The 21,253-nt window shown below is 46.3% G+C and overlaps 1 protein-coding gene and 1 pseudogene across 4 annotated transcripts in view; one reads left to right on the forward strand and one right to left on the reverse strand.

The window, feature by feature from the left end:
• LOC128422442 (zinc finger protein 665-like) overlaps positions 1-21,253 on the reverse strand; it is a 352,200-nt gene that overhangs the window by 275,664 nt on the left and 55,283 nt on the right. The gene's annotated exons all lie outside the window — the stretch shown is intronic.
• On the forward strand, positions 1,449-20,710 carry LOC128422462 (zinc finger protein 91-like; annotated as a pseudogene).

The raw sequence follows: 21,253 nt of genomic DNA on the forward strand, positions 1-21,253 counted from the left end.
ACACAGATGTCACCAGACCCTTGTATATCGTGGGAGGGTGGAGTGGGGTTTTTCTCAGAAGGGTACTCCTACTACGATCTCCCACTACCCTTCACTATATGAAGAAGTGTGCATGCACATGAAAGCTTATACCTAGAACAAAATTAGTTGCTCCCTAAGGTGCTGCTGCTGTTGTTGTTTAGTCGTTTAATCGTGACCGACTCTTTGTGACCCCATGGACCAGAGCACGCCAGGCACTCCTGTCTTCCACTGCCTCCCTCATGCTGGTAGCTTCGAGAACACTGTCCAACCATCTCGTCCTCTGTCGTCCCCTTCTCCTTGTGCCCTCAATCTTTCCCAGCATCAGGGTCTTTTCCAGGGAGTCTTCTCTTCTCTTGAGGTGGCCAAAGTATTGGAGCCTCAGCTTCAGGATCTGTCCTTCCAGTGAGCACTCAGGGCTGATTTCCTTAAGAATGGAGAGGTTTGATCTTCTTGCAGTCCATGGGACTCTCAAGAATCTCATCCAGCACCAGAATTCAAAAGCACCAATTATTCAGTGATCAGCCTTCTTTATGGTCTAGCTCTCACTTCCATACATCACTACTGGGAAATCCATAGCTTTAACTATACGGACGTTTGCCGGCAAGGTGATGTCTCTGCATTTTAAGATGCTGTCTAGGTTTCTCATTGCTTTTCTCCCAAGATCCTAAGGTGCTGCTGGACTATTTTTATTATTTTTTTACTTCAGCTGTGTCAGACCAATATGGCTACCTACCATGAAGTACAGTTATCTCCTTGCCTTGAATATCCTGCTTTTCAGTGCGAGATTAGGATAGTCCTCTGTCAGAAGACAAGCAGAGGATCAAGCAGCGCATCATTATTATAAGGAGCAATGGGGGTGGGTGTTTCCGCCTGGGATTCCCATGTGCCAGCTGCTTTCCTTCTGCTTCTCCTGCTCTCTCCATGCAATCTGAGGCATGTAGACAGAGGTCCATCTCCAAGAACAGGAGCTTCCCTGAGCACCCATTCAGCTGACCCCAAGCACCAAGCCTTGTCACTAGTTCTCTGACTGACCCAGACCACAGTCCCTAGAAAAGATGAAGGCCTGGGTCTCCCAAAATGGTCTATATGGACCTCCTGAGGTCAGCGGGACTGTGCAGGTGATTCATGAAGATCTAGAGGTGGAAATGGGGGCAACCACTTGATTTGAAAGGCAGTCCCACAGGACAACGGTATTCCAAGATCATGCTGTGTTATTAAAGATGATTTAGGGTTATGAAAGGTTGCTGATGCATTACTATCATTCAACATCATACCATTTTCATTTCCTAAAAAGTGGGAACATGGGGAGGACATGGGAGAATGTAGGAGATGTTGAAATAAGAGAAGGTGCTAATGGTGGTTGATGTGTCCTTTTCCCCCTATGTTCTCTTTCCTGAAACCCAAACTGAAAAAGGGGATGGAGAAGACAGAATTGCAGGGGACAAGGCACCTTTCATTTCATTAGGAATAGCCATTAAAATGTGTGAAATGTGGAATATGCTTCACTGAATGAGCACACATAGTTCACATCAACGAACACAAAAAGGAAAGAAACCATTTAAAGGTATGGAGTGCGGAAAGAGCTTCTGTTTCAATGCAAAACTTAGAACACACCAGCGGACTCACACAGAGAGAAAATGTTTTACATGCAGGGAGTGTGGGAAGAACTTCAGTCAGAGTGGACACCTTAAATTGCACAAACTGACTCACACCAGGGAGAAACCATTTAAATGTATCGAGTGTGGAAAGAGCTTCCGTTGTAATACAAGCCTTAGATCACATCAACGGACTCATACAGGGGAGAAACCATATAAATGTATTGAGTGTGAAAAGAGTTTTAGCAATAGTGGAAACCTAAGAAGACATCAACGGACCCACACAGGGGAGAAACCATTTAAATGCATGGAGTGTGGAAAGAGCTTTAGTCATAGTGAAAGCCTTAGATCACATCAACGGAATCACACAGGAGAGAAACCATTTAAATGCATAGAGTGTGGAAAGAGCTTTAGTCATAGTGAAAGCCTTAGATCACATCAACGGAATCACACAGGAGAGAAACCATTTAAATGCATAGAGTGTGGAAAGAGCTTTAGTCAGAGTGGACACCTTAAAATACATCAACGGACACACACAGGGGAGAAACCATTTGAATGCATGGAGTGCGGAAAGAGCTTTAATGAAAGTGGAAGCCTTAGAAGACATCAACGGACTCATACAGGGGAGAAACCATATAAATGTATCGAGTGTGGAAACAGCTTTAGTAAATGTGGAAGCCTTAGACAACATCAACGGACTCATACAGGGGAGAAACCATATAAATGTATCGAGTGTGGAAAGAGCTTTAGTGATAATGGACACCTTAGGAAACATCAACGGACTCACACAGGGGAGAAACCATATAAATGTATCGAGTGTGGAAACAGCTTTAGTCAAAGTGGAAGCCTTAGACAACATCAACGGACTCACACAGGGGAGAAACCATATAAATGTATCGAGTGTGGAAAGAGCTTTAGTGATAATGGACACCTTAGGAAACATCAACGGACTCATACAGGGGAGAAACCATATAAATGTATCGAGTGTGGAAACAGCTTTAGTCAAAGTGGAAGCCTTAGACAACATCAACGGACTCACACAGGGGAGAAACCATATAAATGTATCGAGTGTGGAAAGAGCTTTAGTGATAATGGACACCTTAGGAAACATCAACGGACTCACACAGGGGAGAAACCATTTAAATGTGTGGAGTGTGGAAAAAGTTTTAGTGATAGTGGAAGCCTTAGAAAACATCAACGGACTCATACAGGGGAGAAACCATATGAATGTATCGAGTGTGGAAACAGCTTTAGTAGAAGTGGAAACCTTAGACAACATCAACGGACTCACACAGGGATGAAACCATATAAATGTATCGAGTGTGGAAAGAGCTTCAGTCAGAGTGGAGACCTTAGGAACCATCAACGGACTCACACAGGGGAGAAACCATTTAAATGTGTGGAGTGTGGGAAGTGCTTCAGTCAGAGTAGAAATCTTAGAAAACATCAGCGGACACACACAGGGGAGAAACCATTTAAATGTATGGAATGTGGAAAGAGCTTCAGTCACAGTGGAAATCTTAGAAAACATCAGCGGACACACACGGGAGAAACCATTTAAAGGTATGGACTGTGGAAGGAGCTTCAGTCAGAGTGGAATCCTTGATTTATGTCAACAAACTCACACAAAGGAGAAACCATATAAATATCAGGAAAGTAGATGGAGGTTCACTCTTAGTGGAAGTTCAGAATCAACAGACTCATGGACAGGAAGAACTTTAAGAATTGAAACCCTTCAAACCATCAACAAACTCAGGAGAAGCAGTTTGAATGAAAAGACTGCAGAAAGTGCTTTATTTATAATGGAGTATTTAAGGAACAGGGACGCGGGTGGCGCTGTGGGTTAAACCATAGAGCCTAGGACTTGCCGGTCAGAAGGTTGGCGGTTCGAATCCCCACGACGGGGTGAGCTCCCGTTGCTCAGTCCCAGCTCCTGCCAACCTAGCAGTTCAAAAGCACGTCAAAGTGCAAATAGATAAATAGGTACCGCTCCAGCGGGAAGGTAAACGGTGTTTCCGTGCGCTGCTCTGGTTCACAAGAAGCGGCTTACTCATGCTGGCCACATGACTCGGAAGCTGTGCGCCGGCTCCCTCGGCCAGTAAAGCAAGATGAGCGCCGCAATCCCAGAGTCTGTCACGACTGGACCTAATGGTCAGGGGTCCCTTTACCTTTACCTTTATTTAAGGAACATCTAGGGACTCTCACATGGGAGAACCCATTTAGATGTATGGAGTGTGGGACGTCTTCCTCTCAGAGTCCACTCTGAGCAATGAACTCAGCAGGAAATCATTCCTAAAAGCATGAGGTATATGTGAAGTTCTGGTGTTTATATGTAAAACTGTATAATAATGAAATAATGAAGGCAGCATCTCATAATGGTGAGTATAATTTTAGATGAAAGTACTTTTGGTTTTTGCACCAAACTCTGTCACCCCCCCCCCCACCGCATGATCTCCCAGCACTGCTTCTTCACCAGAACTTCATCGCTGCCTCCTGCCCTGCGCGTTCTGAAGAAAACTTGAAATACTGAAATTGAATGGGAGATTTTCCCCAAGCCTAATTTCAAGAGGGGGAAGGAGGGGCTGCAGGGTCCAGGGAAGTCTCCTGGGGGGGGCTATCTTCACTCATGAACCCCATGGGGCAACCCCAGAGTTCCTGCTTATTCTAGGGTTTGGGAAAGAGAGTATTTTTCCATAGTCCCAGAAGTTTTTATTCACTCATGCTACTCGGGAGTTTTCCTACCAGAGGACCACAGTGCTGTGGCTGCTGTTGTTGTCATGGACTGGCTGGTGAGGGTGGGGGAGGCACCAGCTGGGGGACCCACAAGGGAAGAAGGCTCAGATCCTGGGTACTGGTGGTTGGATGAGCCGAAAGAGGGAGAAAGGGGAGCAGACCGGAAGGGGAGATTTTGCAAGCTGAGGAGGAAACAGGGTTTAGTGAGCGGGAAGAGTCTGGGGCAGAGAGCAGTTCAGGCTCAGAGGGAGGAGAGAAGGGGGCCAGAAGACCCAGAGGAGGCCATCAGCTGAAGCATCCATAGAGATTCCCCCTCCTGCTGCGACCAGCTCCCCTCTCCCCTGGTCTAGAGCACACAGGGAAATCCAGTTCAGACCCCATGAGCCTGTACATGATATTAAGATGGTGTCCCCCCCACACACATACACATGCATCACTTTAATCTTATTGATAATGAACTGTATTTTCTGCCCATTCACCCCGTTTGGAGAAGTCCCTTTGGAGCTCCTTGCAATCTCTCTTTGTTTGAACAACCCTGGACAATCTGCTGCCATCAGCAAACTTTGCCCCCTCCCTGCTCCCTCCGAAGTCTAGATCATTTATGAACAAGTTGAAAAGCCACAGGTCCCAATACTGATCTTGAGGGGACTCCGCTTTCTGCTCATCTCCATTCAAAGAACTTTCTGTTTACTCTCTTGGTGTTTCAGAAGGAGGGCTGCCTTCCTGGTGGTGGGGTGGCAATGAGCCGAAAGAGGGAGAAAAGGGAGCAGACCAGAAGCGGAGATATTGCAAGCGGAGGAGGAAACAGGGTTTGGTGAGCAGGAAGAGTCTGGGGCAGAGAGCAGTTCAGGCTTGGAGGGAGGAGAGGAGGGGGCCAGGAGACCCAGAGGAGGCCGGCTGCTGAAGCATCCAGGGAGACTCCCCCCCCCTGCTTCGACCAGCGCATGCCATTGAGTCTGGCGGTTAGAACTCTTAGAATGTGGGGATCCCATTTTTCAACCAAAGCAAAAACCCGCTAGCCTTTTCCCAGGTCTTTCCTGTCCTGACAGTCGTTCGTCTTCTCTACGAAGGACTCTACAAAGCCCTTCTCCCTCCCTTTATTTACCATGGGGTCCCAGCAACCTTTTCTGCCTCTTACACTCTAGGGAAAAGAGTCCCTTTCCACTGGACGCCTGGCAGCCCAGTGCCAAATCCGGCTGCTCCAGAGAGAAAGGAAAGGAACTGTAAACGCTCTTGCGCTCTGACGCACACCAGTCACTTCCTTCTGGATCTTGGTGCTGCCGGTGCAGCTGCATTTACGATAAAAAGAGAAATTGGAAACCGAGCCGAAGTCCCTTGCTATCCAAACTGGCCACTTGGACCAGCCTTGGGGTGTCTTCCTTGGGAAAAAGGAAAAGTTTCAGATCTCAGGTTCCCCGACAGGGAATGAGAGCTTTGATTGGGGTTCTCCCCTTGCAGTTCATTGCCTCTCTAATTGCAGAACCCCAATTCTCCTATTCTCCCCTCCCCCTCCTCGCTACCTCTTGCCAGGAAGACTGGGAGTGAAGACCGTAAGCAAAAGAGACAGCAAAGGATGAGAATCTGGGTTGCTGGGTGTTTCAGAGAATCCCGCCCACAATCTTCTCCATTCCTAGACTCACGTCCGCATGCGCTGCTCCTGGCCATCCCAGGGTCTTTTACTAGATTAATTTATGGCCGGCCTGGGGCTGCAAATAAACTACCAAAAAACTAAATTACTGACAAAAAGCCTCACAATGGAATAAAAAAAAGAACTTCAAGAAGAAACAGGCCGAGAATTAAACACCAGTTATTAACAGATAAAAAGGAGAAGGGTGGTTTTGCATTGCCAGATTTGGAATTCTACCATGCGGCGGCAGGATTGGTTTGGATAAAAGACTGGATTACACTAAAAGATACGGACCTATTAGACTTGGAAGGCCACGAGAATCAGTCTGGATTCCATGCTTCCTTAATATACAAAAAAGTGAAGGTCCACAGGGGATTTTTGAGCCATGTGATAAGAAAATCGTGATATAAAATCTGGAATAAATATAAAGGACTACTTGAGCCAAAAATACCCTGGTGGACATCAACAAGAGAAGCCATATACGCATGTTAGAATATTTACAGCTAGCAAAACTGACGGGAAGAGTTAGAGGAGTATTGAACCAGAAAATACTTGGAGAATGGAGAATATTTAAGGATTCTATAAGATCATATTGTGCCAACCACACCATATTAGCAGAACTTGAGTGATACCTGTAAACACAACAAATACTGTTTGTGTAGACCGGAACAACATTAAAGAATATAAAACTTGATGGGGGGGGGGACAACGGCAGTATAAACAGTACAATGAGAATGAATGGAAGCCTCATTTTGTCACAAGTCTTTTTTATTTAATAGGAAGTTTAAGTTTTTTTATGCACTTAAATCTGCTTTTTCTTCTTTGTTTTTCTGTATTTTCTTCTTTCCTTTTTTCTTCATTGTTTTTTCTTTAATTTTCTTTTTTTGCAGTATGAGATGGCAAATTCTTTATATATGTGTGTAATTTAAATCAATAAAGATTATATTAAAAAATAAGTCAACTTGTGGCTGGCCTGATCAAGCGTTGCTTCCTCTGGTTAGCCCCGCTGGAACTCCAGTTCTTTCCAGACCCTGGGGTCACTAGAGGACTGGTGGCTCCTCCTGGCAAATGGCCTGGTGCGCGCTGGATCACCAGTCCTTCCTTGCCCCCCTTGAATCCCATCTGGGGTGCCATCTGTTGTAAAAAAAAGCTGCCCTTCTTCCCTTATGGGGGACACAAGAGCCCCTCATAGAGTCCCTTGTAGGTTCTCCATCGGTAGGAGAAAACAACAGAGGCAACCAGAGACTATTGAGAAGCAAAGTAGCTAGTAAGCCTGATCTTGATTGATCTGCTGCAACAGGGTGCTCCCCTGAGGAGAACCCCCAACTAAGGTGTGCCTGCCCTTATATAGACATTTTAAATTCCCTGCCCTGGAGCTCCAGACCACCCCTCCATACATCATACATACATCACAGAAGGGGTGTAACCCCAGACCACCCCCCACAAATATCATACCTACATCACAGAAAAGGCGGTCTGCAACAGAAATGTGAATGTTGTTGTTTTTCCTGTCTGCCTGGTTATCTGATAATGCCTTATCTGATTCCCTTTCCTGGTAGTCTGGCCCTTCCTTTGAGATGGTGATTACCCAATTCCTGAGACAATGGGAAGGTTCCCTCACCCGCTCCCTCCTTGCAGAGAAAACATTTGGTCAGATTGGGAGTCAAAATGGTTTCAGGACGGTCTTCCTGAGCTGCTCCAGACATGTGGTCGACATATCTGCATGTGCTTGGTTGGTACATTTATGAACATTTATTATATATATAAGACCTTAAATTTTTTATTACATGATTCATCCAGCCCAGCCTTTCGCATGATGAATTCTGCATTTACGTTAAATAAGCAGGGAGACAATATACAGCCTTGTCATACTCCTTTCCCAATTTTGAACCAATCAGTTGTTCCATGTCCAGTTCTAACTGTAGCTTCTTGTCCCACAAAGAGATTTCTCAAGAGACAGATGTGATCAGGCACTCCCATTTCTTTAAGAACTCGCCATAGTTTGCTGCGGTGGCCACAGTCAAAGGATTTTGTGTAGTCAATGAAGCAGAAGTAAATGTTTTCTAGCTTTCTCCATAATTCAGCACACTTGCAATTTGGTCTCTGGTTCCTCTGTCCCTCTGAAATCCAGCTTGCCCTTCTGAAAGTTCTCGGTCCACATACTGCTTAAGCCTGCCTTGTAGCATTTTAAGCATAACCTTGCTAGTGTGTGTAATGGGTGCAATTGGACGATAGGTGGAGCATTCTTTGGCACTGCCCTTCTTTGGGATTGGGATTCATGTGTTGCAGGAAACACATGAACTCCTCTTTGTCCTCAGGAATATAATCATGGGGAGGGGAAAGGAGCAACCGGGCAGGTGACAAGAAGAAGAAGAAGAAGAAGAGTTCAGATTTGATATCCCGCTTTATCACTCCCCTTCAGGAGTCTCAAAGCGGCTAACATTCTCCTTTCCCTTCCTCCCCCACAACAAACACTCTGTGAGGTGAGTGGGGCTGAGAGACTTCAGAGCAGTGTGACTGGCCCAAGGTCACCCAGCAGCTGCATGTGGAGGAGCGGAGACGCGAACCCGGTTCCCCAGATTACGAGACTACCGCTCTTAACCACTACACCACACTGGCTCTCAACAAGACTCTCAGGTTACCACCACAACTCCTCCCTCAACCCCTCCTCTTTGTGATGTGTCAATGATGTAGTCATGATGTAATCATGATGTAGTCTTGGGGGTGTAGCATGGGGGCTTAGCAGCTAATAAAAGTTGGGGTCTTCTTTTGTTGGGGGCTTCCATCTTGTTCCACCTGGGGGCAGGTGGGAGTCCTGTGGCGACAGTCTTCAATCAAGACCTACTGGCTGCTCTTTTGCTCTGCTTTTCCTGGCTGGTCTCCTTGTTTCTCATCCAAGGGAGCCCTCAGATTTTGGAATGCGCTTCTGGCTACAATTGTATCTGCTTGTTACGGAAATTACAGGGAGGGACAAATCTTTAAAGTTAAATATTACAAATATTATGCCTGAATATATCCTTCCAACCTGACAGCTCAGAGAAGTCACCTAACTTTAAAAATAATATAAAATCATCTCCTTTCCCAGTTCCCCCCATCCCAAAACTATTTCCCCCTTGCAAAAGGACTCCAGGAAGTTCTCAGAGGTGACAATTGCTGGGCTCATTGTTAGCCAAAGGAAGCCAAATCTCATCACCTGACTCGCCTCAGGCTCCAGACATGCAAAGGAACTCCTTTTTTTTTTTAATAAATTTTTATTGATTTTCCAACATGAATTAAAACACATTACAACTAACAATACATAGACAAACAAACATATAAACATGTATAATTTCATAAGCTCTTTTTCTTAAGCCTTATTTCAACGACTTCCCCATACCTCCCTTTTCTGCATCCCTGTTTTGCAAAGGAACTCCTATTGCACTTTTGGGGGGTGGGTATTTAAGACACATTTGTCTATGCTAATCTTATACCTGAGTCTTGCCCTGCCATGTCTGCTTATGCTAATCTTGTACCAAGGACTTGTCTGCACATGTTTGCCAAGGTTAACCCCTCCCCTTCGAACAAAAAGCCTCACAATGGAATAAAAAAAAGAACTTCAAGAAGAAACAGGCCTGGAAATTAAAAATAAGGTTAACTACCTAGGGATCTGGATTTCAAATAAAAGTTTAAATGTATATGAGGATAATTCTAGTAAAGTATGAAAATAAATTTTTTAAAAAATATATGGAAACCTGGACCAAACTCCATCTCTCACTCTGGGGAAGAGTCTCGGTTGTGAAAATGAATATCCTCCCCAAAATGATTTTCTTAATCCAAACAATACCCATTTTAGGGGAAATGAATTGTTTTAAGGAGTGGAAAAGGGAAATATCTAGATTTATATGGAGTGGAAAGAAACCGAGAATTAAACACCAGTTATTAACAGATCAAAAGGAGAGAGGAGGTTTTGCATTGCCAGATTTGGAATTCTACCATGCGGCGGCAGGATTGGTTTGGATAAAAGACTGGATTACACTAAAAGATACGGACCTATTAGACTTGGAAGGCCACGAGAATCGGTCTGGATTCCATGCTTCTTTAATATACAGAAAAGTGAAGGTCCACAGAGGATTTTTGAGCCATGTGATAAGAAAATCGTGATATAAAATCTGGAGTAAATATAAAGGAATACTTGAGCCAAAAATACCCTGGTGGACATCAACAAGAGAAGCCATATACGCATGTTAGAATATTTACAGCTAGCAAAACTGACGGGAAGAGTTAGAGGAGTATTGAACCAGAAAATACTTGGAGAATGGAGAATATTTAAGGATTCTATAAGATCATATTGTACCAACCACACCATATTAGCAGAACTTGAGTGATACCTGTAAACACAACAAATACTGTTTGTGGAGTAGACCGGAACAACATTAAAGAATATAAAACTTGGGGGGGGGGGGACAACGGCAGTATAAACAGTACAATGAGAATGAACAGAAGCCTCATTTTGTCACAAGTCTTTTTTATTTAATTAGGAAGTTTAAGTTTTTTTATGCACTTAAATCTGCTTTTTGTTCTTTGTTTTTCTTTATTTTCTTCTTTCCTTTTTTCTTAATTGTTTTTTCTTTAATTTTCTTTTTTTGCAGTATGAGATGGCAAATTCTTTATATATGTGTGTAATTTAAATCAATAAAGATTATATTAAAAAATAAGTCAACTTGTGGCTGGCCTGATCAAGCGTTGCTTCCTCTGGTTAGCCCCGCTGGAACTCCAGTTCTTTCCAGACCCTGGGGTCACTAGAGGACTGGTGGCTCCTCTTAGCAAATGGCCTGGTGCGCGCTGGATCACCAGTCCTTCCTTGCCCCCCTTGAATCCCATCTGGGGTGCCATCTGTTGTAAACAAAAGCTGCCCTTCTTCCCTTATGGGGGACACAAGAGCCCTTTATAGAGTCCCTTGTAGGTTCTCCATCGGTAGGAGAAAACAACAGAGGCAACCAGAGACTATTGAGAAGCAAAGCAGCTAGTAAGCCTGATCTTGATTGATCTGCTGCAACAGGGTGCTCCCCTGAGGAGGACCCCCAACCAAGGCGTGCCTGCCCTTATATAGACATTTTAAATTCTTTGCCCTGGAGCTCCAGACCACCCCTCCATACATCATACATACATCACAGAAGGGGTGTAACCCCAGACCACCCCCCACAAATATCATACCTACATCACAAAAACGGAGGTCTGCAACAGAAATGTGAATGTTGTTGTTTTTCCTGTCTGCCTGGTTATCTGATAATGCCTTATCTGATTCCCTTTCCTGGTAGTCTGGCCCTTCCTTTGAGATGGTGATTTCCCAATTCCTGAGACAATGGGAAGGTTCCCTCACCCGCTCCCTCCTTGCAGAGAAAACATTTGGTCAGATTGGGAGTCAGAATGGTTTCAGGGCGGTCTTCCTGAGCTGCTCCAGACATGTGGTCCACATATCTATGTATGTGCTTTGTTGGTAAATTTATGAACATTTATTATATATACAAGACATTGTTATGGAAAATCTAGGTGCGAGGCTGCTCTGCCACCCAGCTCATCGGACTGAGTCCGCGGTTCCCTGCGGAACAAAAGGAGCGCAGCCAGAGACTGGAGCAAGTTGGAGAAGATCCACGTTTATTGCGCAACAGGTTCAAGGCAAGATTGAACCCCGAGGATGGGGTGACATGAACTTTTAAAACTTCCCACCATTACCCCAGATACAGTTCAAAGGCATCATCACTACATCATTGCTACATCACAATTACATCAGAAAAGGGGTGGGTTACACGGGATTAACATATGGAGGAGGGAGGGGGAAACATGCAGAGTTGGAACATGTATTGAAAGGCACGTTCTGAGTACCAGTGGTAAGAGAACAATGGGGTCTTAGTTTGCATAGTCTGTCACCCGGCCGAGCCTGGAGGAAGGGCTAGACTGGGTGATTTGGCATCAATGAGGTCTTTCCTGGGTGTACGTGACCGTGACCTCCCGCTTGAGGGATTATGGAAGGTACTGGGCAGTCTTGAAGTCCTGAGGAAATGGAGCAGTTTGGCATTGAAAGCAAGAGAATCGGTGGTACGGGTGATTTTGTATGAATTTTTATTTTTTTTTAGCCCTTTGAAACAGTGGCAGCTCATTTGGGAAACGAATTGCTACATTGTATCAATTTTGATGGGCTTAGCAAGGATACGAGGTGTCAGTCCATTCTTCTCAGAGCAGGGAGCTGTCAACAGCTTGTCAGAAGGTAAAGGAGGCCTGCAAGACCAAATGCATTGTGCTGATTGGCTGGAGGCTGCGTTGGGTGCAGGCTGATTGGTCAGGATGCTCCCGTAGGCAAATAGTCTGTTCATTCATAAAATATGCTACTAGCTCCTCCGGTCTACCCAGGGAAATGAACAGGCGCAGGGAAAGGGCACTTTAAAAGCATGAGGTATATGTGAAGTTCTGGTGTTTATATGTAAAACTGTATAATAATGAAATAATGAAGGGAACATCTCACAATAGTGAGTATAATTTTAGATGAAAGTACCTTTGGTTTTTGCACCAAACTCTGTCACCCCCCCACCGCATGATCTCCCAGCACGGCTTCTTCACCAGAACTTCATCGCTGCCTTCTGCCCTGCGCGTTCTGAAGAAAACTTGAAATACTGAAATTGAATGGGAGCTCAAGCTCTGGAGCTCAAGACCCCTCCATACATCACAGAAGGGGTGTAACCCCAGACCACCCCCCACAAATATCATACCTGCATCACAGAAAAGGCGGTCTGCAACAGAAATGTGAATGTTGTTGTTTTTCCTGTCTGCCTGGTTATCTGATAATGCCTTATCTGATTCCCTTTCCTGGTAGTCTGGCCATTCCTTTGAGATGGTGATTTCCCAATTCCTGAGACAATGGGAAGGTTCTCTCACCCACTCCCTCCTTGCAGAGAAAACATTTGGTCAGTTTGGAAGTCAAAATGGTTTCAGGACGGTCTTCCTGAGCTGCTCCAGACATGTGGTCGACATATCTATGTATGTGCTTGGTTGGTACATTTATGAACATTTATTATATATATAAGACCTTAAATTTTTTATTACATGATTCATCCAGCCCACCTTTCGCATGATGAATTCTGCATTTACGTTAAATAAGCAGGGAGACAATATACAGCCTTGTCATACTCCTTTCCCAATTTTGAACCAATCAGTTGTTCCATGTCCAGTTCTAACTGTAGCTTCTTGTCCCACAAAGAGATTTCTCAAGAGACAGATGTGATCAGGCACTCCCATTTCTTTAAGAACTCGCCATAGTTTGCTGCGGTGGCCACAGTCAAAGGATTTTGTGTAGTCAATGAAGCAGAAGCAAATGTTTTCTAGCTTTCTCCATAATTCAGCACACTTGCAATTTGGTCTCTGGTTCCTCTGTCCCTCTGAAATCCAGCTTGCCCTTCTGAAAGTTCTCGGTCCACATACTGCTTAAGCCTGCCTTGTAGCATTTTAAGCATAACCTTGCTAGTGTGTGAAATGGGCGCAATTGTACGGTAGGTGGAGCATTCTTGGGCACTGCCCTTCTTTGGGATTGGGATTCATGTGTTGCAGGAAACACATGAACTCCTCTTTGTCCGCAGGAATGTAATCATGGGGAGAGGAAAGGAGCAACCGGGCAGGTGACAAGAAAAAGAAGAAGAAGAAGAGGAGTTTGGATTTGATATCCTGCTTTATCACTCCCCTTCAGGAGTCTCAAACCGGCTAACATTCTCCTTTCCCTTCCTTCCCCCCCCCCAACAAGCACTCTGTGAGGTGAGTGGGGCTGAGAGACTTCAGAGCAGTGTGACTGGCCCAAGGTCACCCAGCAGCTGCATGTGGAGGAGCGGAGACGCGAACCCGGTTCCCCAGATTACGAGACTACCGCTCTTAACCACTACACCCCACTGGCTCTCAACAAGACTCTCAGGTTACCACCACAACTCCTCCCTCAACCCCTCCTCTTTGTGATGTGTCAATGATGTAGTCATGATGTAATCATGATGTAGTCTTGGGGGTGTAGCATGGGGGATTAGGAGCTAATAAAAGTTGGGGTCTTCTTTTGTTGGGGGCTTCCATCTTGTTCCACCTGGTGGCAGGTGGGAGTCCTGTGGCGACAGTCTTCAATCAAGACCTACTGGCTGCTCTTTTGCTCTGCTTTTCCTGGCTGGTCTCCTTGTTTCTCGTCCAAGGGAGCCCTCAGACTTTGGAATCCGCTTCTGGCTACAATTGTATCGGCTTGTTACGGAAATTACAGGGGGGGCACATCTTTAAAGTTAAATATTACAAATATTATGCCTGAATATATCCTTCCAACCTGACAGCTCAGAGAAGCCACCTAACTTTAAAAATAATATAAAATCATCTCCTTTCCCAGTTCCCCCCATTCCAAAGCTATTTTCCCCTGGCAAAAGGACTCCAGGAAGTTCTCAGAGGTGACAATTGCTGGGCTCATTGTTAGCCAAAGGAAGCCAAATCTCATCACCTGACTCGCCTCAGGCTCCAGACATGCAAAGGAACTCCTTTTTTTTTTAATAAATTTTTATTGATTTTCCAACATGAATTAAAACACATTACAACTAACAATACATAGACAAACAAACATATAAACACGTATAATTTCATAACCTCTTTTTCTTAAGCCTTATTTCAACGACTTCCCCATACCTCCCTTTTCTGCATCCCTGTTTTGCAAAGGAACTCCTATTGCACTTTTGGGTGGTGGGTACTTAAGACACATTTGTCTATGCTAATCTTATACCTGAGTCTTGCCCTGCCATGTCTGCTTATGCTAATCTTGTACCAAGGACTTGTCTGCACATGTTTGCCAAGGTTAACCCCTCCCCTTCGAACTGTATTCTGGGATGTGGTGGGAAAGTTTTAAAAGTCTTTGTCACCCCATCCTCGGGGTTCAAAATTTGCTCTTTGAACCTATTGTGACTGAGCAGCCTCACACCTAGATTTTTCCTTAACAGGCTGCTTTTCTGAGCCTCTTGGCTCTTGTGCCTGGACGGGGCCTGTGTCCGCGGTCCTTGTCCTGGCCTGAGTCAGAGCTGGGATTTGGGGGGAGTCGTTTAGCTGCCCCCCTCCATTCCTGGTCTGAACAGCACCAAGACCTAAAACACGGAGGGATCTAAGCTCGTGGGGTGGGGTGGGGGAGGATGTTGCACTTGTGGGGGGGGACCTCTGTTTGCAGCTGGATCTCCGGGATCAGCCCCTCCCGCGCTCTCCTGATCCCAGAAGGAAGAGGGGAGGGGGGAACCTTCTCCTCCCCCCTCAATTCTTTCCCTCCCCTCCCGGCACCTCCTCCTCTCACCCCGCCCCCACAAGCCCAGATCCCGCCCCCAAACATCCCACCCCTTCCTCCTCCTCCTCCTCCAATCCGGCTTCTGCTCCGGGAATGGGGGGGGAGCCCCCCTCCCAACCTCCCTTCTTCTCCCGCAAGTGGAGCTTCCACTCCGGATTGCTGCTCCGCCCCACAGCTCTAGGGGGGCGCTTTCGGAAAGGGGAGGGAGGAGGCAGAGGACCCCCCCCGTGGATGTTGCAGGAAAGGAGAATCGGGAGCGAGGACAAAGAGGTAAATGGGTCACGGGGGGGGGAGGGGGGAGAAAAGGACCCAGAGACCCCTCCAGCTCCCCCAAGCGCCTTCCGTGGGGCCTGGATCCTGCACGCGTGCTGCCAAGGGGCGGAGATGGGGCGCCCACCCACGAGGACTCCCTGGCCCCGTTTCCCCCGCGCAGGCATCCCTGGGGCGCGGAGAGAAGCCAGGATAGAGACCCCCCTGTCCCCCCTTGCTCGTCTTGGGGGGCAAAAGGGGCGGAGAGATGGGTCGCGCCTGGCGAGGGGTGAGCCAAGGGGGCGTCTGGGTGCAGGGGAGACTCCGGGAGAGACGAAGGGGGCCAAGGGGGGGGAGAGAGCATCCCTGGGGCAAAGAAGCACAGCATGGGGGGGAGATAGGAGGACCAGTCTTTGGAGAAAAGTCTCCATCGTGGCTTCCTTGGGAAATCTCGGGGTGGGCGCCTTGGCTTCTCTCTCCCGCCCAGGAATCGACCCCCCCCTTCAAGGCGACCAGGGAGGGATCCCTGGAAAGTGGGGGGTCCAGTCCCCCCACCCCTTCCTGCAAGCTCCATCCTCTTCCCACCCCATGAGCCCCCATGAGCCCCTGCCCAGTCCAGCCATTGGTCCCCTGGAGAGGAGAGGAAATCCCGAGAGGAAGAGGGGAGGGGGGAGGCCTTCTCAGAAGCGGCTCTTGGTTTCCGCAATCCCACCCAGGAAGCAGCCAGAAACCTTTTCCTCTCCCTCAGGCTTCCATCTTTATTGTCTTTTCCACTGTGTATGAGGATAATGTACACCTGTCATCAGAAACAGGGGTGCAGAGTCCATGGAATGGCTCTCAGGATCGATACAGAAGTTGCACCTCAAAAGCATTTCTGTTCCTCTTACTCTTTGTAGGCAATGTCAGAGTGACTGACAAGCTGAGATACAATCCATCATCATCCGATGACAGTGACTGCCTGAATCTTCCCAGTCAAAGGACCCATTTTCAGGATAGACAGTGCCTGTGGCTGGAGGCTCTACACACCGGGTGTGCCTGTGCGGTCCCAAGACTGCCAGTATTAGCACAGGTGAGGTGTGTGACCTCCCCAAATTTACAGACTGTATGTGAATGAGAGTTTGTGGGTGGGATTATAGTTTACGGCAACCCTGTGATTTTCTCCACCCATAACATTTCGTGAGCTGATATTGCAGTACAAATTCCAAATTAACAGCAAAAAATCACATGATAAAAATAATAGTGCAGTGGTACCTCGGGTTAAGAACTGAATTCTTTCTGGAGGTCCATTCTTAACCTGAAACTGTTCTTAACCTGTGGTACCACTTTAGCTAATGGGGCCTCCTGCTGCCACCATGCGATTTCTGTTCTCATCCTGAAACAAAGTTCTTAACAGAAGGTACTATTTCTGGGTTAGCAGAGTCTGTAACCTGAAGTGTCTGTAACACAAGGTACCACTGTAGAAGTTCTAGTATTAGTATCTTCCCCCAGCCACTCTGGGCAGCTTACAGTACATAAAGGTAAAGGGACCCCTGACCATTAGGTCCAGTCATGGCCGACTCTGGGGTTACGGCGCTCATCTCGCTTTATTGCCCAAGGGAGGCAGCGTACAGCTTCCGGGTCATGTGAGCAGCATGACTAAGCTGCTTCTGGCGAACCAGAGCAGCTCACGGAAAGGCCGTTTACCTTCCCGACAGTACAGTACATATACAAGACAGTAAAACATCCAACATTAAAAACCTCCTGATACAGCTGTCTTCTAAATGTCAGATAGTTGCCTGTTTCCTTGCCCTTTGAAGGGAGGGCATTCCATGGGGCAGGAGGCCCTCTGCCTGGTTCCCTGGAACTTCACTTCTAACAGCAAGGGAACCAGCAGAAGACCCTCGGAGGCGGACCTCCCTGTCCGGACTGAGCGATGGGGGTGAAGATGCTCCTTGAGGTCCACAGGGCCGAGGCTGTTGAGGGCTTGAGGTTGCAGATCTTGCTCCTCCATAATGATCGATGTATAGTTAGCAGAGTAGGAACAAACACAGAGGCAGCAAAAAAGTAATTCAGCTGAGAAATTTATTACTGAAGACAGATAAGCATAACAGGACCCAAAAAATATCAAAAATGTAACTCACAGTAAAACCCTGACTTAGCATTCCAAAACAGCACTCAAGTAAGAAACAGACAAGCAGAGTAGAGTAATATCAGAATATGAAGTGGGAGCAGGCGCATTTCAATACTGCAATTTATATATAATTCAATGTCAGAAATCATGCTGTGTTATTAAAGATGATTGAGCATTATGAAAGGTTCCTGATGCATTACTACCATTTGACATCATACCATTTTCATTTCCTAAAAATTGGGAACACGGGGAGGACATGGGAGAACGTAGCAGATGTTGAAATAAGAGAAGGTGCTAATGGCGGTTTTTTCCCCCTGTGTTCTCTTTCCTGAAACCCAAACAGGATTTCCTTTCTGCCCACTCTGAAAAAGGTGATGGAGAAGACAGAATTGCAGGGGACAGGGCACCTTTCGTTTCATTAGGAATAGCCATTAAAATGTGTGAAATGTGGAATATGCTTCACTGAATGAGCACACATAGTTCACATCAACAAACACAAAAAGGAAAGAACCCATTTAAAAGGTATGGAGTGCGGAAAGAGCTTCTCTTTCAATACAAAACTTAGAACACACCAGTGGACTCACAGAGAGAGAAAACATTTTAAGTACAGGGAGTGTGGGAAGAACTTCAGTCAGAGTGGAAACCTTAAATTGCACAAACGGACTCACACAGGGGAGAAACCATATGAATGTATGGAGTGTGGAAAGAACTTTAAAAATAGTGGAAGCCTTAGTAAACATCAACAGACTCACACAGGTGAGAAACCATTTAAATGTATGGAGTGTGGAAAGGACTTCAGTCAGAATGGAAACCTTAGATCCCATCAACGGACTCACACAGGGGAGAAACCATTTAAATGCATGGAGTGTGGAAAGGACTTCAGTCAGAATGGACACCTTAGATCCCATCAAAGGACTCACACAGGTGAGAAACCATTTAAATGTATGGAGTGTGGAAAGGACTTCAGTCGGAATGGATTCCTTAGATCCCATCAACGGACTCACACAGGGGAGAAACCATTTAAATGTATGGACTGTGGAAAGGACTTCAGTCAGAATGGACACCTTAGATCCCATCAACGGACTCACACAGGGGAGAAACCATTTAAATGTATGGAGTGTGGAAAGGACTTCAGTCAGAATGGACACCTTAGATCCCATCAAAGGACTCACACAGGTGAGAAACCATTTAAATGTATGGAGTGTGGAAAGGACTTCAGTCAGAATGGATTCCTTAGATCCCATCAACGGACTCACACAGGGGAGAAACCATTTCAATGTATGGAGTGTGGAAAGAGCTTTAGTGAAAATGGAAGCCTTAGGAACCATCAACGGACTCACACAGGTGAGAAACCATTTAAATGTATGGAGTGTGGAAAGGACTTCAGTCGGAATGGAAACCTTAGATCCCATCAACGGACTCACACAGGGGAGAAACCATTTAAATGCATGGAGTGTGGAAAGAGCTTCAGTTTCAGTGAAAGCCTTAGACAACATCAACGGACTCACACAGGGGAGAAACCATATAAATGTATCGAGTGTGGAAAGAGCTTTAGTAATAGTGGAAGCCTTAGACAACATCAACGGACTCACACAGGGGTGAAACCATTTAAATGTATGGAGTGTGGAAAGAGCTTTAGTAATAGTGGAAACCTGAGAAGACATCAACAGGCTCACATCGGTATGAAATGATTTAAATGTATGGATTGTGGAAATAGCTTCAATCGGAGTGCACACCTTAGAAATCATCAACGGACTCACACAGGGGAGAAACCATATAAATGTATCGAGTGTGGGAAGAGCTTTAGTGAAAATGGAAGCCTTAGAAATCATCAATGGACTCACACAGGGGAGAAACCATTTAAATGCATGGAGTGTGGAAAGAGCTTCAGTCAGAGTGAAACCCTTGATTTTTGTCAACAAACTCACACAAAAGACAAACCATATAAATATCAGGAAAGTAGATAGAGGTTCACTCTTAGTGGAAGTTCAAAATCAACAGACATATGGACAGAAAGAACTTTAAGAGTTGAAACCCTTCAAACCATCAACAACCTCAAAGAGGAGAAGCAGTTTAAATGAAAAGACTGCAAAAAGTGCTTTATTTATAACGGAGTTATCAAGGAACATCCAGGGACTCTCACCTGGGAGAACCCATTTAGATGTATGGAGTGTGGGATGTCTTCCTCTCAGAGTCCACTCTGAGCAATGAACTCAGCAGGAAATCATTCCTAAAAGCATGAGGTATATGTGAAGTTCTGGTGTTTATATGTAAAACTGTATAATAATGAAATAATGCAGGCAACATCTCACAATGGTGAGTATAATTTTAGATGAAAGTACCTCTGGTTTTTGCACTAAACTCTGTCACCCCCCCACCGCATGATCTCCCAGCACTGCTTCTTCACCAGAACTTCATCGCTGCCTCCTGCCCTGCGCGTTCTGAAGAAAACTTGAAATACTGAAATTGAATGGGAGATTCCCCCCCCCAGCCTAATTTCAAGAGGGGGAAGGAGGGGCTGCAGGTACCAGGGAAGTCTCCTGGGGGCTCATCTTCACTCATGAACCCCATGGGGCAACCCCAGAGCTCCTGCTCATTCTGGGGTTTGAGGAAGATAGTATTTTTCCATAGTCCCAGAATTTTTGATTCAGTCATGTACTCAGGAGTTTTCCCACCAGAGGACCACAGTGCTGTAGCTGCTGCTGTTGTCATGGACTGGCTGGTGAGGGGGGGGGGAGGCACCAGTTGGGGGACCCACAAGGGAAGAAGACTCAGAGCCTGGGGACTGGTGGGGGGATGAGCCAAAAGAGGGAGAAAGGGGAGCAGACCGGAAGGGGAGATTTTGCAAGCTGAGGAGGAAACAGGGTTTGGTGAGCGGGAAGAGTCTGGGGCAGAGAGCAGTTCAGACTCAGAGGGAGGAGAGGAGGGGGCCAGGAGACCCAGAGGAGGCCATCAGCTGAAGCATCCATAGAGATTCCCCCTCCTGCTGCGACCAGCTCCCCTCTCCCCTGGTCTAGAGCACACAGGGAAATCCAGTTCAGACCCCATGAGCCTGTACATATTACATGTATATTAACAGGTGTTTGGTTTTTTGTCCCAACATGCATCCCTTTAATCTTATTGATAATGAACTGTATTTTCTGCCCATTCACCCCGTATGAAGAAGTCCCTTTGGAGCTCCTTGCAATCTCTCTTTGTTTGAACAACCCTGGACAATTTGCTGCCATCAGCAAACTTTGCCCCCTCCCTGCTCCCTCCTAAGTCTAGATCATTTATGAACAACTTGAAAAGCCACAGGTCCCAATACTGATCTTGAGGGGACTCCACTTTCTGCTCCTCTCCATTCAGAGAACTGTCCTTTTACTCTCTTGGTGTTTCAGAAGGAGGGCTGCCTTCCTGGTGGTGGGATGGCAATGAGCTGAAAGAGGGAGAAAGGGGAGCAGAATGGGAGGGGAGATGTTGCAAGCTGAGGAGGACACAGGGTTAGGTGAGCAGGAAGAGTCTGGGGCAGAGAGCAGTTCAGGCTCAGAGGGAGGAGAGGAGGGGGCCAGGAGACGCAGAGGAGGCCGGCTGCTGAAGCATCCAGGGAGCCCCCCCCCCCCCGCTGC

The sequence above is a fragment of the Podarcis raffonei genome, chromosome 10 (genome assembly GCF_027172205.1).
Source record: "Podarcis raffonei isolate rPodRaf1 chromosome 10, rPodRaf1.pri, whole genome shotgun sequence".
In the NCBI taxonomy this organism is placed as follows: Eukaryota; Metazoa; Chordata; class Lepidosauria; order Squamata; family Lacertidae; genus Podarcis; species Podarcis raffonei.